The sequence below is a fragment of the Grammomys surdaster genome, unplaced genomic scaffold (assembly GCF_004785775.1).
Source record: "Grammomys surdaster isolate TR1022 unplaced genomic scaffold, NIH_TR_1.0 62, whole genome shotgun sequence".
Classification (NCBI taxonomy): domain Eukaryota; kingdom Metazoa; phylum Chordata; class Mammalia; order Rodentia; family Muridae; genus Grammomys; species Grammomys surdaster.
The window spans coordinates 6,960,070-6,977,109 of record NW_021604564.1 but is presented as its reverse complement, the minus strand read 5'-3'; positions in this window follow the sequence as shown (position 1 = coordinate 6,977,109).

Here is a 17,040-nt window from a genome sequence, read left to right as displayed (position 1 = left end):
AGAAGAAGAAGAAGAAGAAGAAGAAGAAGAAGAAGAAGAAGAAGAAGAAGAGTAGCAGCAGCAGTAGCAACAACAAAAGACTCAAACCAAACCACCACCACCAGAAAATACAATGCCAGTCATTCAATTAAAAATTTATCATGCAAATGAAAAACATGGGTAGAGGGAGTCAACATGTGAAAATATGTTTTAAGTCATTGTGTACATCTGTTGAGACATGTATCACACTTTATTCTCCAGATTTAAAGTTGCGCTCATGGTTTTCTTGAAGCAGAGAAGTGGTAATATCCTGTGAAATTGTGGGTCACAATCATGTCAATAAAATAAACAGATGTACGTAGCAGTGGGTAATTAATTTTCTTATTGCTTTAACAAAACAACTAACAAACCAACTAAAGAAATTCTTATTTTGGCCCACAGGTTTAGAGAATAAATGAAGTTCACCATAGAGGGCATGGATGGTGTTAGTAACATGAAGGATTATTCACATTGTACCTGCAGGGCTGTCCAAATTGCAAAGAGGGATGAGCATTGCTATATACTTTTCTCCTTTTATTAAACATGAGACTCTTCCCATTCAGTTCAACTTCTTGGATAACGCTTTCAGATACATACAAAAGGTATGTGCCCTTAGTGATTCCAAATATAACTAAGTTGATAACAACAATTGTCCATAACAAGTCTATTCTGGTCAACCTGACACCCTAGCATATCACCTGCAAGCCATAGCATTCTACCCATTACCCTTAAAGGCTCACTGCCATCTAGTAACGAAAATGCATGTAGTTAATCTTTAAGAGTACCCAAATCTTCATAGCTCTAGTGTTCAAAACCCTAACGATCCAAGTCTTTCCTAAGACTCAAACCCATTTCTTAAATATGAGACTATACAACAAAACAACCATAAAATAAAACTAACCAACTAAATAAACAATCAAAGTCATGTATTTCCAGTGTATTTACTATTCCAAAAGGGAGATATCATTGGACCAGCAAGGAAAGACTTAAAAAAAAAGACCAAAATTCAACAGGGAATATTCTACACATCAAATTTTGGCATTTGGTACTTGTAAAAGAATCATCTGTGGTGCAGTGTCCTTGAGAAGCCCTGCCTCTCTACACCTGCTGCCTTATTCTGTTGGGTCAACTCCACTCTGTCTTCATCTTTTGTTGGTGGATGTTCCACTGGCCTAGCATTTTCAACATCTTGGGTTCTCTATTCCAACTTAGGCCTCACCTTGCTAGCTTTATGCAATAATTTCTCAGGGCATCCTCATAGGGAATCTTATCTTGTCACTCACTGCCTAGTTTCAGTAGCTTTCTGGAACCTTGGTGGGAGCCTCCATGATCCTGTAACTCTTGCAGTTTAAATTCCCTGAAAAACATGTGCCAGCCTAGGATGTAATTTGGCTCTTTCTGGAACAGCTCTCATGACCTTTGTGTGCCCTGGTGACTAAACATGGAAAACATTTCCTGAGGTGCTTTTTAGCAGCATTCTAAGCTCAGACTCTCTCTTCTTTAAAATGAATCTGCATTTTCACAAATATGCCTTGCTTTCAGGTTCCTCTGTACTCAGACATGAGTGCAGAGAATAGTGTTCCATTTTAATGGTGGTGATCTCTTTACGATTCAGAGTTGCTTTCTCAACATTTACTTTGACAATTTATAGTCTCTTATATTTCTTTCCTTATCAAAAAGCGTATTTTTAAATTTCCGATTACTATCAGTATCCATCTGATAAAAGAGCAGTGAGTACCAGCTATGCCACAGTCCAAAGGCTATATTGTCTTGAAATTTCCTCTAGCAAACAAATAATCCCATCACTTGAATTTAGCCTCACTTAAATTCTCAGGACATGAGCAGAATGTAGCCATGTTTTTTACCACAGTGTAGTATGAGTGGCTTCTGGCCTAATTTCTGACAGAGTCTGTGATCTATAAATGTCATGATCCCAGTCTTTGCTGTTTGCTTTACTGAGCACTATGGTCATCTATGGTCACCAGAATGGCTCATGAACCTCTAATTACAGCATTTAGGACTTCTCTATACTGCAACTCCAGACATTCCAAACTAGTTCTGAATATCTTCGAATGATGAATGACATGTTAGTTATGACCCCACTCCTAGTGCCAATTTCCTCTACTAGTTTCTTTTCTTGATGCTCATAAAAGTGACTAATTAATTGTCAATTTGACAAAAATCTCAAATTTCCGAGGAAGATGAGCCTCTTGGGCATACCTGTGGGAGATTGTCTTGATTATGTTTACTGATGTGGAAAGACCAACCTTAATTGTGAGTGAGACTTAAGCTGTATTAGTGGAAAATAGGGTTTATATCCCCATGTCTTCTTCATCCTGATGGACTTTTTCCTCTCAAACTGTGAGCCAAAGTAAAATGTTCCTTTCTGCATTTTTTTTCCTGTTTCTGTGGTAAAATATTTTAACAAAAGCAATCCAAGGGAGAAAAAAAAAAGTATTTTTACTCACAATTCCAGGATATAGCCCATACTGCTTGAAGTTAAGTCATCATGAGCTAAAAGCATATGGCTACATTACTGCTCTAGTCAGAAGAGAAGAATGGATTTAAATGTGCTACAGAAATGTGCTTCTCAGTCTGTGATTGAATTCTACTCATCAGGAATATACTGACAGTGAAGATCAACCATCAGTGGACTACGTGGGAATGAAGCTGTTAACATTCTTTTGTAGAAGGAAGGGAAGTATTACACAGTCCTCACCGAGATCCTTGTCACTATTCCCTCCTGCTTTCAGTTCCATTGTATATAGTATGCAGAATGCTGACTTTCTGGTTGTGCAGTTATCTGCCAGTCATCTCTAATCCTATAATTAATCCCCATAAATTGTTTGCCTATCTGGACTTGAGAGAACTTTTCTTTTTATGAGTCATCTACTTCCGTACTTTGGGTGAACCAAAGTTTCTTTCCTGTCTCCACAGGTATGACACATGACACTGTCTACAGTAAGGCTTGTTGAGAATACGGAACAACTAGAACTCTCACACACTGCTGGTCAGAATAGAAAATCATATGATGTTCCTAAAAGCTGATGTTTCTTATAATAGAAAACTTACTGTATGATTGAGCCTTGGATTTTAAATGTTTATGTAAATAGAATGATAGCTTACACACACACACACACACACACACACACAAGATTCACTCATGGATTATCGTAGCAGCTTCTTCTCTATTAGTGCCAAACTGAAAGAATCAACTTCCTACCAACAGGGCTATGAATGATTTTATGATGAATCTATATGCAACAGTTTTCCGGAACTGCCATAACAAAATTTGAAATCAAGCTATCAATTGTTTTTCTTTCTTCTAGCTGTTCTTCTTGGCTTGCTGATATCCTGTGTCTTCCCATGGCATTTTCATATGCTGACATTCTTAATGTTTATCCTGTGAGGTCACTAGTCTGCCCTAGGGATTCTGCCCTAATGGCCCCATGATATCACAAGTGTCTCACTGAAGGGATTGTTTCTAAATGTAGTCACAGGCTTGTACACTAGATTCAAGGGCTCCATTGTAGCAGTCCTTGAATTCTATAAACAACTCAGTCAGTAACTGAATTCTACTCATCACTAAAAGATAATAAAGTACTGATATATACTACAATGTGGATAGAATTCAAAATAAATAATCTGAATAATAAGATGAGAGAAGATCTTTTCCCAATCTGTTGGTTGCCATTTTGTCCTATTGACAGTGTCCTTTGCCTTACAGAAACTTTGCAATTTTATGAAGTCCCATTTGTCAATTCTTGATCTTAGAGCATAAGCCATTGGTGTTCTGTTCAGGAACTTTTCCCCTGTGCCCATGTATTTGAGATTCTTCCCCCCTTTTTTTCTGTTAGTTTCAGTGTATCTGGTTTTATGTGGAGGTCCTTTATCCACTTGTACTTGAGCTTTGTAAAAGGAGATAAAAATGGATCGATCGATCTGCAGTCTTCTACATGTTGTCCTCCAGTTGAACCAGCATCATTTGTTGAAAATTCTGTCCTTTTTCCACTGGACAGTTTTAGCTTCTTTGTCAAAGATCAAGTGACCATAGGTGTGTGGGTTCATTTCTGGGTCTTCAATTCTATTCCATTGATCTTCCTGCCTGTTTCTGTACCAATATCATGCATTTTTTTTCACTATTGCTCTGTAGTACAGATTGAGGTCAGGGATAGTGATTCCTCCAGAATTCTTTTATTGTTGAGAATAGCTTTCACTATCCTGGGTTTTTTGTTATTCCAAATGAATTTGAGAATTTCTCTTTCTAACTCTGTGAAGAATTGAGTTGGGACTTTAATGAGGATTTTGTTGAATCTGTAGATTGCTTTTGGTAAGATAGTCATTTTTACTACTCCTCTAGGATGGCTCAGGATATGGTGTCTCCACAGGAGCAGACCAGCTAGGTGTCTTCCCCAGCCATAATGGCCAGGCATGGGGCAGAAGGGAAGTGGTATTCTGTCCTGTCCTGCAGGGCATTAAACAGGGGTCTGGGGAAGTCACCTGAAAGTGTGTGTGTGTGTGTGTGGGGGAACAGGCAAAGACACAGAGAATGGCGATCTGTGTATAGTCTGATCAAATTGGCAATTTTACTTTTTCACATACAGGTTATGTACATGAAAAGGAAGGATGTTGGGAAGGGGATGATGAAGGAACGGAGGTGTTCAGGGGGAGTACAGATATCTTCCAGAACTGAGTGTCAGCTGGGTGAAGGTTCAGGGGACAGATCACTATGACTCTGCCTATGATTCCCTTGTCCTTATCTAAGTTAGTACTATCCACCAAGGCTACCTATCTACAAGGTCTATATATTCGGCCTGGCAATTTTCCACCAAAGCTGCTTGTTTACAATAGCTTCTAGGCATTTGTTTCAGTGTTTTTCCACAAAGACCCAAGACTTTGTGTTTGCAGACATGTATGTCAGGCCTATTGCTGATTTTAGGCCTATGGCTGATTTTAGGCCTTCAGTGTATAAGCAGGGCTGCCCCTGACAGTATTCTGGAGCAGCAGAGTTTGGGTTGTTGATGGGACTTGAGTGCCCCTGGCTCCCAATTGTAACTCTGTGGCATAGGGTAGTGGGAGAGGGTTCTTACCTGCTACTCTGAGTGCAGTGGCTCCACTAGGATGGCTCAGGATATGGTGTCTTCAGTGGAGCAGACCAGCTAGGTGTCTGCCCCAGCCAAAAGGCTCATTGAATCTTCTTAATAGGAGAAAATGTTAACCTATGTTGAGGATAAAAAGTATAATATGAAGCATTTTATACCTAATTAACATGATGAATCTTGGTCTAGTGGAAGATGAGACAGAATAAAGCCAAGACAGAGAGAGGTAGAAGATGATAATGGAATACGAGGGAAGGGAAAGAAAGAGCTGGCATTGTTTCATGTTCTGGTTCTGGTCCATTGTTCCCATAACTTGTGATAGCTCTTCCCCATCTTGCCAAATTTTCCCTCTCCAAGGTTCCTTATGTTTTTTTGTGCTAATAATTTCCTAATTTATCAAGCTAACTTATAATAAGGTCCCACCTTGACAAACCTTACCAGAAGTTTATGGGACATGTAAGAAATCTAGTTTTATTTCTCCTTTCAGTGACAGAGATCCTGACATTGCACTGAGTATAATTGGATCTTAGCCTGATCATGTCAATAATTCTAGTTAATTCAATGTATGCTTGCCAAACCTTTTCTAAGTTCATAGTATTTGATTACGTGCTGAGGGACATGCTCATGAGCCACTCACATATTAAGCTATGTAGATTGCAGACATCCTACTATAAATAATAATGTAAATTGTCACAAATTTTCAGGTATACATAACTGAGGAAAAAAAATAGATGGTGCCTCAAGTTTAACTTAGAAACATATGACCACAGGGAAACAAGAAACCTGTGATCTTTCTTTTTCTTATAGTCATCTGTAGATTAGGAACTGACTCTTCCATCTTATCTTCCATAGTGAACTGATAATCAAAGAAAATTTTGTGTCCTAATGGGTTCTAACATAGTGAGATAATCTGAAACCATGGGACAGAGGTACAGACATTCAGCAAGGTGGTTCTCTGTCGACATTTTTTGTCTTGTTTTGTTTCATCGATTCATCTTTGTTTTTAACTTTTTTGCTTTGCACAGTATAGCTCATCAGTTATTTTCTCAGTAGTTTTAAAAGATCAGAAATATGCCTTACTTGTCACTAGAAGGATCTTTATGCATGGTTGCAGTGTTTCATAAGATAACTGAGAGGAATTCATAGGCTTGACTGCCCTGCTATGTCTAGAAAACAGTTTTCTTGTAGCCATTCATTGGCCCTGGATCAATACATCTTTCTTTCCCCTCTTACACAATTATTCCTGAGTAATGGGAGGTGGAAGTATGATATTGATTGTATTGAGTACCCAAAGTCTATTATTCTCTGTACCTTGACCAGTTGTGAGCCTCTATGTAAGTTGAAAAATGAAGCTTCTCTGATGATGGTTATCAGATATGTTAGTTTATGGCAAGTTCAATTTGTAATAGTAAATTGTAGCAGTTGAGATAGTTGTCCACAGAATCTGCATAAGCTCAAGGCAGACATAATTTCATCATAAAGATGAAAAATGGACATGAAGTTTTACCCCTAGCTAAAGAGCTATTGACAATTGATAACTTCTGGGCAAAGAAGAATCAGTTTTCTTTAAGGGATAGCTCCTCGTGGGCTGACTACCTTCTAGTGAAGACCACTTCCAAACATATATGGCACCACAAATTGAACTAGATGGTGTTTTTTTTTTTTTTTGAATCTTATACATTGGGTGAGTTTTGATGGGAGGATGGAATGGATCTAGATCTGGAAATAGTGGAAGGTGAGAAAGTAAATATGATCACACTACATTGTAAAAAATTCTCAAAGAACTAATCAAAATGAGAAAAGAAGAGATGAGACAGGAGTCAATTCCCCTCCTCTGCTTCATAGAAAGTTGAATAGTTCTTGTGGTAATGTCCTAGGAAGGATAAGATCAGGGCAGAATGGAATTCAAGCAAATGACACCTGTTAATAAGGTCCTATTCCTTGGTTACACACTAAGATTAACTCAGAAATACCCACATATGAAGCCATTTTCTTTAAGTATATTCTTTCCTCCTCTCTTCCTCTCTCCTTCTCCTCTTACTCCCCCTCTTTTCCAGCACTGAGAATTAAACCTAGGGCCTTACATGAGCAAAGTAAACTCTCTATCACTAAGTTGTATGTATACTCAGCCCACTTTTTAGTTTTTATGTTGAGATAACTTCTTACTAAATTTTCCAGGTTGGTCTTACGTTTATTATGTACCCCAGGAAGACTTTGAATTGAGGAAGCTCTGTTCTGTCTCAGCTTCCCAGTCATTTGGAAGTATAGGCTTGCACCAGCATGCTTGCATAAGATTATTCTTTGCAAATAATAAAATAGCTGAAAAGACTGCTCAGTGGTTAAGAACACTTGCTGCTACTACAGAAGACTTAGGTTTTTAGCACTCATGGGATGGCTCATTATGTCCTGAAACTCCAGTTGCCCTTGGACCGTCTTATATTTCCGTGTCTCTCTTTCTCCAGTAGAACTTAGCACTCGAGTGTGTGAGTGCACACACACACACACACACACACACACACACACTGTGGTGGTTTGAATATGCTTAGCCCAGGGTGTGGCACTATTAGGAGGTGTGGCCTTGTTGGAGTAGGTGTGACCTTGTTGGAAGAAATGTGTCACTGTAGGGGTGGGCTTTGAGACCCTCGTCCTAGCCACGTGGGAGCAGTCTTTTGTTTGCCTTAGGAGCAAACGCATTATGCCTGCCTGGAAACCACCATTCTCCCACCTTGATGATAATGGACTGAACCTATGAAACTGTAAGCCAGCCCCAGTTAAATGTTGTCCTTGGTCATGGTGTCTCTTCACAGCAATGGAAACCTTAACACATAGACACACACACACACACACACACACACACACAAACAAACACACAATTGGCAATGATAGCCCAGCATGTTATTGTGTCCATAGGTATCTTCAGAAAAGTTAACATGCTAACAAGGTGATGAGTGTCTTTTGGAATGCCTGGTGATATTCCTTACTTACTTAACCTAGCAGAGCCTCACTTTTACCTAAAGCAAGACACTAAATTTATTCACTGTGTTCCACAGGAGTGATTTTATGTAGAATTAATTTATAGATTTTTTTTTTTTAGTTTAGCTTTGATTGATTTTAAATGTGCTATGTAGACCAGATTGCCCTTGAATTTGCAGAGAGACCCACTTGCCTCTGCCTTCTGAGTTGTGAGGTTAAATGTGTCCAGCACTTAATACTTTCAGAATAATATTTTTGGACCAAAGATGATAATTTATAGAATAAAGACATCTGTCATGCAAGCCTGACAATCTGAATTTAACACCCAGAACTCATATTAGACAGGAAAAAAAAAAAAAAAAAAGAACTGGATCCACAGAATTGTCCTCTGACCTCTATAAGTGAGTTCTGGCATGAGCCCCACTCATATGACTATAAAAAAAAAAGGTATAAAATACCTTTTTTAAAAATTAAGGACTCTTTTTAAGCAAGTGAAAACTGAAGCATTGATGTGTGGATGAAGTGTCAAATAAGAGAGATAAGACTCAGTTTACTTCTTTGTAGTGTGCAAATAGTATTATTGTCATAGGATTGTAATGATGATAAAGAGCTGAGGCTCACAGCTAGAAGCAATTCAGGGAAGGTTATTGTCTTCCCTGGAAGCTCTACTCTCTAGGTTCCCTGCCTCCTTGCTTTATCCATTTTTTTTTCTCCATTCCACTTCTGTTCTACAGGAATCTTGGGTCAATTGTCACCCTGTCATGTAGAATATATGGCCTCTCCATGGTATGACTAAGGGGAAGGTTTCTATTGTAGATGTGAAAAAGACAACAGCCAGAGGTATCTGGAAGAGTCCTGAACAGAGAGAGATAGATGTAGAAGTAGACTGAAAATGGCCAGCTGACTAGACCTGGCCAGGAGGGAAACAGGAGCAGAGTACAGCACAATGAGAAAAAAGAGAGAGGAGAGGGAGGGGAGGGGGAGGGGAGGAGAGGGAGAGGGGGAGGGGAGGAGAGGGAGAGGGGGAAGGGAGGAGAGGGAGAGGGGAGGAGAGGGAGAGGGGGAGGGGGAGGAGAGGGAGAGGGAGGAGAAGGAGAGGGAGAGGGAGAGGGAGAGGGAGAGGGAGAGGCCAGGAGGGAAAGAGGGAGGCAGAGACAGATAGGGACAGAGACACAGAAATGACAGAAAGCACTTCAAAATAGTATGGTAATAAGGAGAATGAAGAGCTGGGTGGAGGGAAGGCCATGAGCTGCAAGGAGTTTTGGGTAGGGGAGGTGAGAAGACCTAGGGTGTTAGCTTGAACATTGAAATGTATCCATGCTAACAATCACCATAGGAGCTGTTTGTTCCTTCTGCTCATGATAAAGAAAATAACTCCTTCTGGTAGTGGGGATACAGGAACTTCTTCATAAGTTCCTGGAGAATGTTGGTTTTTATCTACCTGCCAAAAATTCTTCTATAATTCAAATTGAGCCTATTTCTAGATATTTAAACTGCCTTTGGAGTTTTGGTAAATGGAGTTTCCTTTGGACCTGACATTACCAAATGCTTTAGCTTCAAAATACAAAACTGACAGTCAGCCATGCTTCATACTCATAGGCAGTAGATTTCTAGGTGTCTGAGATTTTAGCTGTCTGAAGCTCAAGGGATGATATGAAGCCCAGTGGGTGGGTACTCATTTACCTATCCACCTACTGTGAGTCCTGGTAGTAACAGTGTTGATGTTCAGAATATTCAGAAACTTGTTTTTCCCCATGGGGTTCACTCTGACAAAAAACAACTGGTTTGGGCAGATACTGTATACTAGCTGTATGTTGACCCATTGATCTATTAGGCAATTCAGTTTGCACTGGGAGCCATGGGGAGAGGGGGGGAAGAATCAGGGTTTTGAACTTTTACGTAAGTCATGGTCCTGCAATTTCCTGGCCCTAGATCTTTGCCTTTGTTTCCTAATCCACTAAAGAGAATTAAAATAGATACCTCATTTGGACTGGTTGGTGAGTTTTGTGTCAGACTCAAGAGATTTTTACAAAGAGAACATATTATGAAGAGAATAATAAGGTAGAAGAATTAGTGATTCAGGATTTCCATGTTTTCTACATTTATAAAGACAATACCAAAGATGCATCAAGGCTACAGATTGGAGAAGGTTCCAGAGTTAGTATATGATAATAGTTCCTATTTTTAAGGCTTAGTGAGATGGCATATGGAAGCTCCAGGTACTTCCTCATCTGTAAAATGTACATTCCACATCAATGCTAAGCCCCCATTTTCTGCTTAAATTAAAAAAAGATATAAAAAAGGGGGGACATGACTGCTGCTAGGTATAGTGCAGAAGGTTTATTGTTTATTAAAGGAAGAACATAACCAGAGGCAGGGACACCTGAGAGAGTCCAGAATGAACATATCCCTGAGCAGGAAAATGTAAAGAGGGGAAAGGAAAGAAGAGAGAGGAGAGAGTGAAAATCCAGGAGAGTAAAGGGTAGATTTGAAAGGGCTAGGAACCAATGTTACTGGGTTATATAAGGAAGGACAACTGGGGAAGAGCAGCCTCTTCCATGAGCAGGAGGAGTTCTTTGGAGTTCATTATCTGACAGTTACAAAAAGTGATGTTATTCCTAACATACACCTATGGAACATGAGCCACATAAAATGATCCCAAAGTGCTCAACTAAAAACAGTGGGAAGGAGGAAAAAAAAGTACAGGTACAGAAATCAGAGAGTTCTGGAAGCAACAGGATTTACAGCAATACAACCTTACTTTCATTCTCTAGTTGACATAGTGATGGATTTTTCCATTTGAAGTCTACTTTGGGATGGTCCAGAGTTGGGGCAATTGACTCTTTGGTCCAACCATGTAGGAACCTGTAGCCAGGAGGTTTATCTTTATGAAGACTCTTACTACACTTTCCCTTTGGTCTTTCAGGGTCTAGCAGGGACTGACTAGAAACTGTTGGAGCTGGTTTGTTGTAAGTCCCTATCATCAAGCAGGGGCAATGAGCAAGATAGCAGGCCAACTGGGGAACAGATAAGTCACCTAGCAGGAAAGTATAATATGAATACTTAATATTAGGATTTCATAGTCTTTAATAACAGTTTTGAGGTCTCAGAACAAGAAATTTGGCAGATACATGTGAATAGTAGCTGAAGCAGAGTTTATTAAGAAAGAATACACTTTCAAGGAAGGCAGCAGGGGGGAAGATTAGAAGATCAAAGGCCCTGTATACAAATGATTGAAACATTTATAGACCATTAATTTGCATAGCACAGACTTTCTCATGTGTTTGCATAAAGAGGGATTTGGTAAGAATTTGGGCAGGATCTGTTACACTCTAGTCTTGGCTTGCTTGGTGGTTCCAGTCTTCCTGTCTGGCAGCTGGTTTCTTTCATATGCTAATTTACAACCCTTGCATAAGGCCTTTTGGACCTCCATCTCCACCCTATTCTCCTGCTTCAACAGGACAGGAGTAGCTGAGCAGGAAATGGGGAGATTTTACTCCCAGTGGCTTGTCCAGACATACATTCATACATGCTGGGAGGGATGAGAGTCCTTAAAGATGGTGCTATTACCAGGACTTGAAGTTAGCAAACTTTGCAATGCAGTCACTGAACAATCAGAGGTCCACCATCCTGAAGAAGACCATAGAGTCTAAGGGAGATAGTCTAAGAGGGAGATAGTGATTGTTAGGGTTGTCTAACCATAAACATGCCTCTTACTACACATACAGTTCTTTGGCAGAGAAACTGACCTGTCTTGGACTTTCTTTTAGCAAGATATGCAAGGGATTCTTGGCACAAGGAAGCTTTAGGGTGACTCTATGGAGAAAAAGAAGCCAGAGTCATGGGAACCCAGATTCTGAAACAAGTTCTGTCCTGACTTAGCTTTGTTGTTTTGATCAAGTGTTTTCCAGCTGTGAGCTGGTGGCTAGTGAAGAGTCAAAGGCTGTACACTCTGGAGCCAGAACACCCCAGGCTTTGAAGTCTTGGCTCTGATGTGTGTTTGCCTGCTGATATTAGGCTTTTGCCAAGATTTCTGTGAGATGATACAGAGTAGTTACCTGGAACAAAGTTGATGCTCAATAAACAATGCCTGATTTATCTTCTTGTGTGCTGAGTAAGAAGGAATGCTTGCAGGCCTAATTGACATGGGTGTGCATTACCATAGAGAAACTGTACACAAGAGTATGAAAAGATCTTGGAGAAAGAAAAAAGACACAGATATCAGAATGGTAAAAGGTCAATGTATAAGTTACACACCTGGTGAGACATATGGAGTGAGGGATGTGTTGAGAAAGCTAAGGACCGCCTGAGACTCCAATAGTCCACAGTGTGAATTAATCTCATCAGTTCTAATCAACTCTGAATATTGTGCATGTGGTTTTTTTTAATATTAAAAATACTCACTAGTTTATTTAAGAACTGCTCAAATGAAGGAAAATGGTTCCAGAAATTTCATCTGTTTTATGTTTTTACAACTCCATGTTCCTTTGGTCTAGGCACAACTGACTTGCTTTTCATTGTATGCCTGTGGCAGAGGGTCTTCTCACCTCCAAGGAAACCAGACAACAGCAGTGTGCATGCAAAGTGTACATGCTGCCTTTAGCCTTGGAAAGTCTGTCTAAGGATTGGTTACTTGTGACTCACATTATGTAATTTAGTAAATTTGCAAATGGATCATTTTCAAAATGTAAAGCAATGTTATTTGGTCCTTCAACTCTCCCATTTCTTCTACTACCACTGTTTTACATTGCTTGTACAGTCTAACGAAAGTTTTAAGAGTTTGGGTGAGCTCTCAAGTCTAGCTGGCTAGATCTGTGCTTGTATTATTGCTTAGTAGCTATGTAGCCTTGAATATGTTAACTATTCTTTCTGCATGAGAAGCAAAACCCTTACTCTTTAATAATGAATTCAAGAGACACCAAGTACTAAAAGTGTTATGGGAAGCATTCCAGGTATGATCACTTAGATACAGTTTATAGCCACTGAAAGCCTTTAAGTTGGAAATATACTTAGGTATTTGGGATCCAAGTAGAACACTAAACATTTAGAGCAAAGACTTTTGAAGGGAAAGGGAAAAACAACAACAACAACAGCAACAACAGTAACAACAACAACCATATCCTGTTATCCTGCTTGGCAGCTACAGGGGGAGGTTTTGTTCAAGTAAGCAGTTTAGCAGAAGCTAAAATCTGGGGCATTTGACCTCAGGTTTCCAAAATAGAGTTGTATAATTTTCTGTAGGATTCTCCATCAAGGTTAAATCTAAAACTGGTCTAGTAAGAATACAAGATGGAGGAACCTCTGTACTGTCTTGGTATGTCACAAAAGTGGGGGAATTTATTTTCGTTTCTGAAGAATCAGGTGCCAGCCATGCAAAAAAGGCAAAATGGCTAACTTGTCCAATAGGCATAAAATGTTTTTATAGTTGCAAAATTCTATCCCCTATCTCTCATTGGCTAAGGAGTTGTAGAGGCATAATCTTCCTGCCTGGCATAGACTCCTATATTTGATTTACACTTAGTCTTGGTTTTACACTTCCAGGATGCAAAGTCTTATCAAATGTTTTATCCCAGGGTCAAGGTTCCTTCCTAATTCCTTTTTCATAGTCTTTGTCACACAGTAGACTGTCTGTAGTTTTTCTCTCCTAAGGTAAACTAAAAACACTTAGGCAAGCAGGTTCCAAGTCCTAGGGCGTGGGCTCTGTCCCTCCTCCTTATTTGTGATCTGGTAAACTTAAATCTTTCAAAGGCACCTTTGGTATTGGAAAAAAGAGCATTTATTTATTTTACAACTTACATCTGTGCCCCAGTTTTCTCACATACAAATGATCTGTTGATATAATTCACAGTGATAAAACAACTTACTCTTAGGTTTCAGAGCAATATTTGCTTCTTGTTCATGTCATAGTATAAGGCCATCTCAGGGTCCTGGGTGTTCTCCATCAAGGAAAAGTTTGCAAAAAGACCTCTTCTGTCAGGGAAACTCATCATTTTTACTTATGAGATGTTGGGTATGGCCACCAACCTCATTTGGCTTTTTAAACAAAATTAAATAATAAATAATAAAATAATACTAGAATTCACTGACACAAACCATTGATCAAGTGTGTGATTACTGGGTGGAAAAGAGTGATCAGAAAATGTGTCCATCCTGTTTAAAAACATTGTTCAAGGACATTTGTTGATGGATGATAAGGAGACTCTAGTTCAGGACAATTAAGAAAGGTCTAAGGACCGTGACAATGGTATGTTTTCCGTGAGATAGGAAAGTCTAGACTTTATTTTGAAGAGAATATTTATAATTAAGGACCAGGTAGGGTGGAGGCAGGCAGATGGAAAATTACTGAGAGACAAAATCAGGATTAAGGGTGAGTCCGTGTTCAGAGTATGTCGAATCCAAAGTCCATGGGCTCAAGGGAGCCCCAAACAGCAATGAATGCAGACCAACACAAAATCATGAGCTTACTTAAAATTCAAGGTTGTCTGTGATTTTTCTCCTTGTTTCTCAATTCCATAGCTCTTGGGTATGAGTGTTGTAAGACAATATCGTGTTTCAATGTCAAAAGTTTGGACCCTCATGAACCTGACGGGATTCAGGCTGTACACATACCTGGGAGATACCATATGGCACATAGAAAGTGAAGAATCTAGTCATATGTTGAAGGTGATTGGATGTTGACAGTGGCGAGTTCTTGTTAGACAATATTGCCCTGAGTTTTACATGGATTTACACTGATTAATTTCCTGGATAAATTCTATTTTGGACACGAGAAACAGGATTTTATTTTGCTTTTTAAAAAAGTTTCTTTTCTTTCCTGTTCATGTGATGTGCAGGTGTGTACATACAATATATGTGTATGTGTGTGTATACATCTGGGTGTGTAGGCACATATGCTCCTATATCTGAAAGTCCCTCAGTAAACAAGGAAACATAGCTGGAGGTCAGGGGTCATCCAGTATTGCTTTCCATTATTGCCTTGAAGCAGGGTGTCTCCATCCTGCATTTGTTTTTTAACTGCTTTTATTATTTATGTGAGACCTTTATACAATATATTTTTATCATATTCAACACCAACTCCTCCTCCTAGATCCTCTCAAATCATTGCCCACCTCCCTCACTCCCCAGCTTCATACTCTTTTTGTTGTTTTTGTTAGTAACCTATGGACACCTATTTGAGTATGCCATTGGTTGGGTGCTTATCTTTAGAGATAAAGACTAGTTATGATCATGCTCTCTTACCTTCAGTGTGGGTTTAATGTTCTCACATTGGTCTTTGTGTAAACCCTGCTGGTATAGCCTCCTAAGGTTTTCTTCCCTACTTTACCTTGACTAGGCTTTCACACCAATATGGACATTTGGGTACCCACAGGTCAGACTAGCTGTCCTGGGCCAATATCTTACTTCAGATGAGAGATATTCCATAGCCAAAGGACATTACAGAAAAGTCATTCAGGTGCTCTAGGGATCTGGTCATCTTTACAGAGCCCAGGTTCTGATGAGCTTGGTCTACTCACTGATGCTCTGGAGTATAAACTGCCTATGGCTTTCTGGGGGTTGAACATTCTCCTTTGTCTTAAAACGATGGCATTATTACCTTGCCCTGAGCTTATTCATAGGAGACTCAGATAGAATTAAAGTGTGTGTTTATTAGCCACTGATGCATGGATAGACACACAGCACACAGGGCAAGGTAGCATGCCAGGAGAAGGTGCCAGGACCCAGTACTCTGAAAGAGCCACTACTTTCGACAGCAAGGGCACAATGAAGACACTCCTGTAACAGAATGGGCTTTGCCAGAAGTTCCCTATGTAGTCATGAGCATAATGTTTTCTTCTAACTTCTGAAGCTCACTGCTAAGCTCTGTTGTATAGAATCTCCTTTCAGTTTTCCTAAGACCTTTGCAGGAACATACAAAATTATATTTTCTATAGCTTGGTCTTTAGATTTTTTCCTTTTGCAAATAAGGATATGTTTAAGTATTCTATTTCCAAAGCCATACCTCCTCCACCCACACAGGGATCTCTCCCATGTACCTCCATTAGGCTTAACAACATCCACTCCCCACACTAAGTATGCCAGCATGACTGCTTTGCATGCTGGCATTGCCTCAAGGCATAGTTCGGATAGGAACCGGATGGACTCATCCAATGAGTAAATTAGGCATTTGTGGTTCTCAGTATTTCAGAGTGCTTCCTGCTATCTGGGCTCACTAGGTTCTTCCCAAAAAGTAGAAGTGACTTTATCCATCTATGTTCTGACAAGAGTCACGAAGGCCAGGATTTATGTAGTTCTTCAGGAGTTTGTCAACAAAGATTTACAATCTAGGAGGCTTTGGTGTTGCCTAGGTAATTTTTCAAGTTTTACTCAAGCTCACCCAACAGCTCTTCAGCCCTGCAGCCTGGGAAAAATGAACTCTTGTGAAGATATACACCTTGTCTTCCTTCTCCTTGCATGTGAATGGCTTCAGAACATACTCTACACAATAATAGGTCCAGGTAGACTCACTGCTCAGACTGACAATTGTATGAAATCCAGTCCCAACACTGGAAGCTTGGTTTGGTAACAAGAGATGGCCAGTACGAGTTCATTAGGATCACCTTCATATATTATAGAAGATTTCCAGTTCATTAGGTTTCCATACCACCCCTCAAATCCCCTTCAATTCTTCCTATGTTCTTACTCATTCCCCTCATATTCCATCGCCCTCCCTTTTCCCACCTGATTCTCACATTCTCTTTCTCCTCAAACCCTGATCTAACCAATCCATCAAATCTATTCTTTTCCTTTTCCTAGGGAGATCTCTTAAACCCTTCCTCTATGCCTAACCTCTCTGCATCTATGAATCATAGCTTGGTTATCATTTTTAAAATGGCTAATATCCAGATATAATTGAATGTATCATATTTATCTTTCTGTGTCTGGGTTACCTCATTTAATATGATTTTTTTTT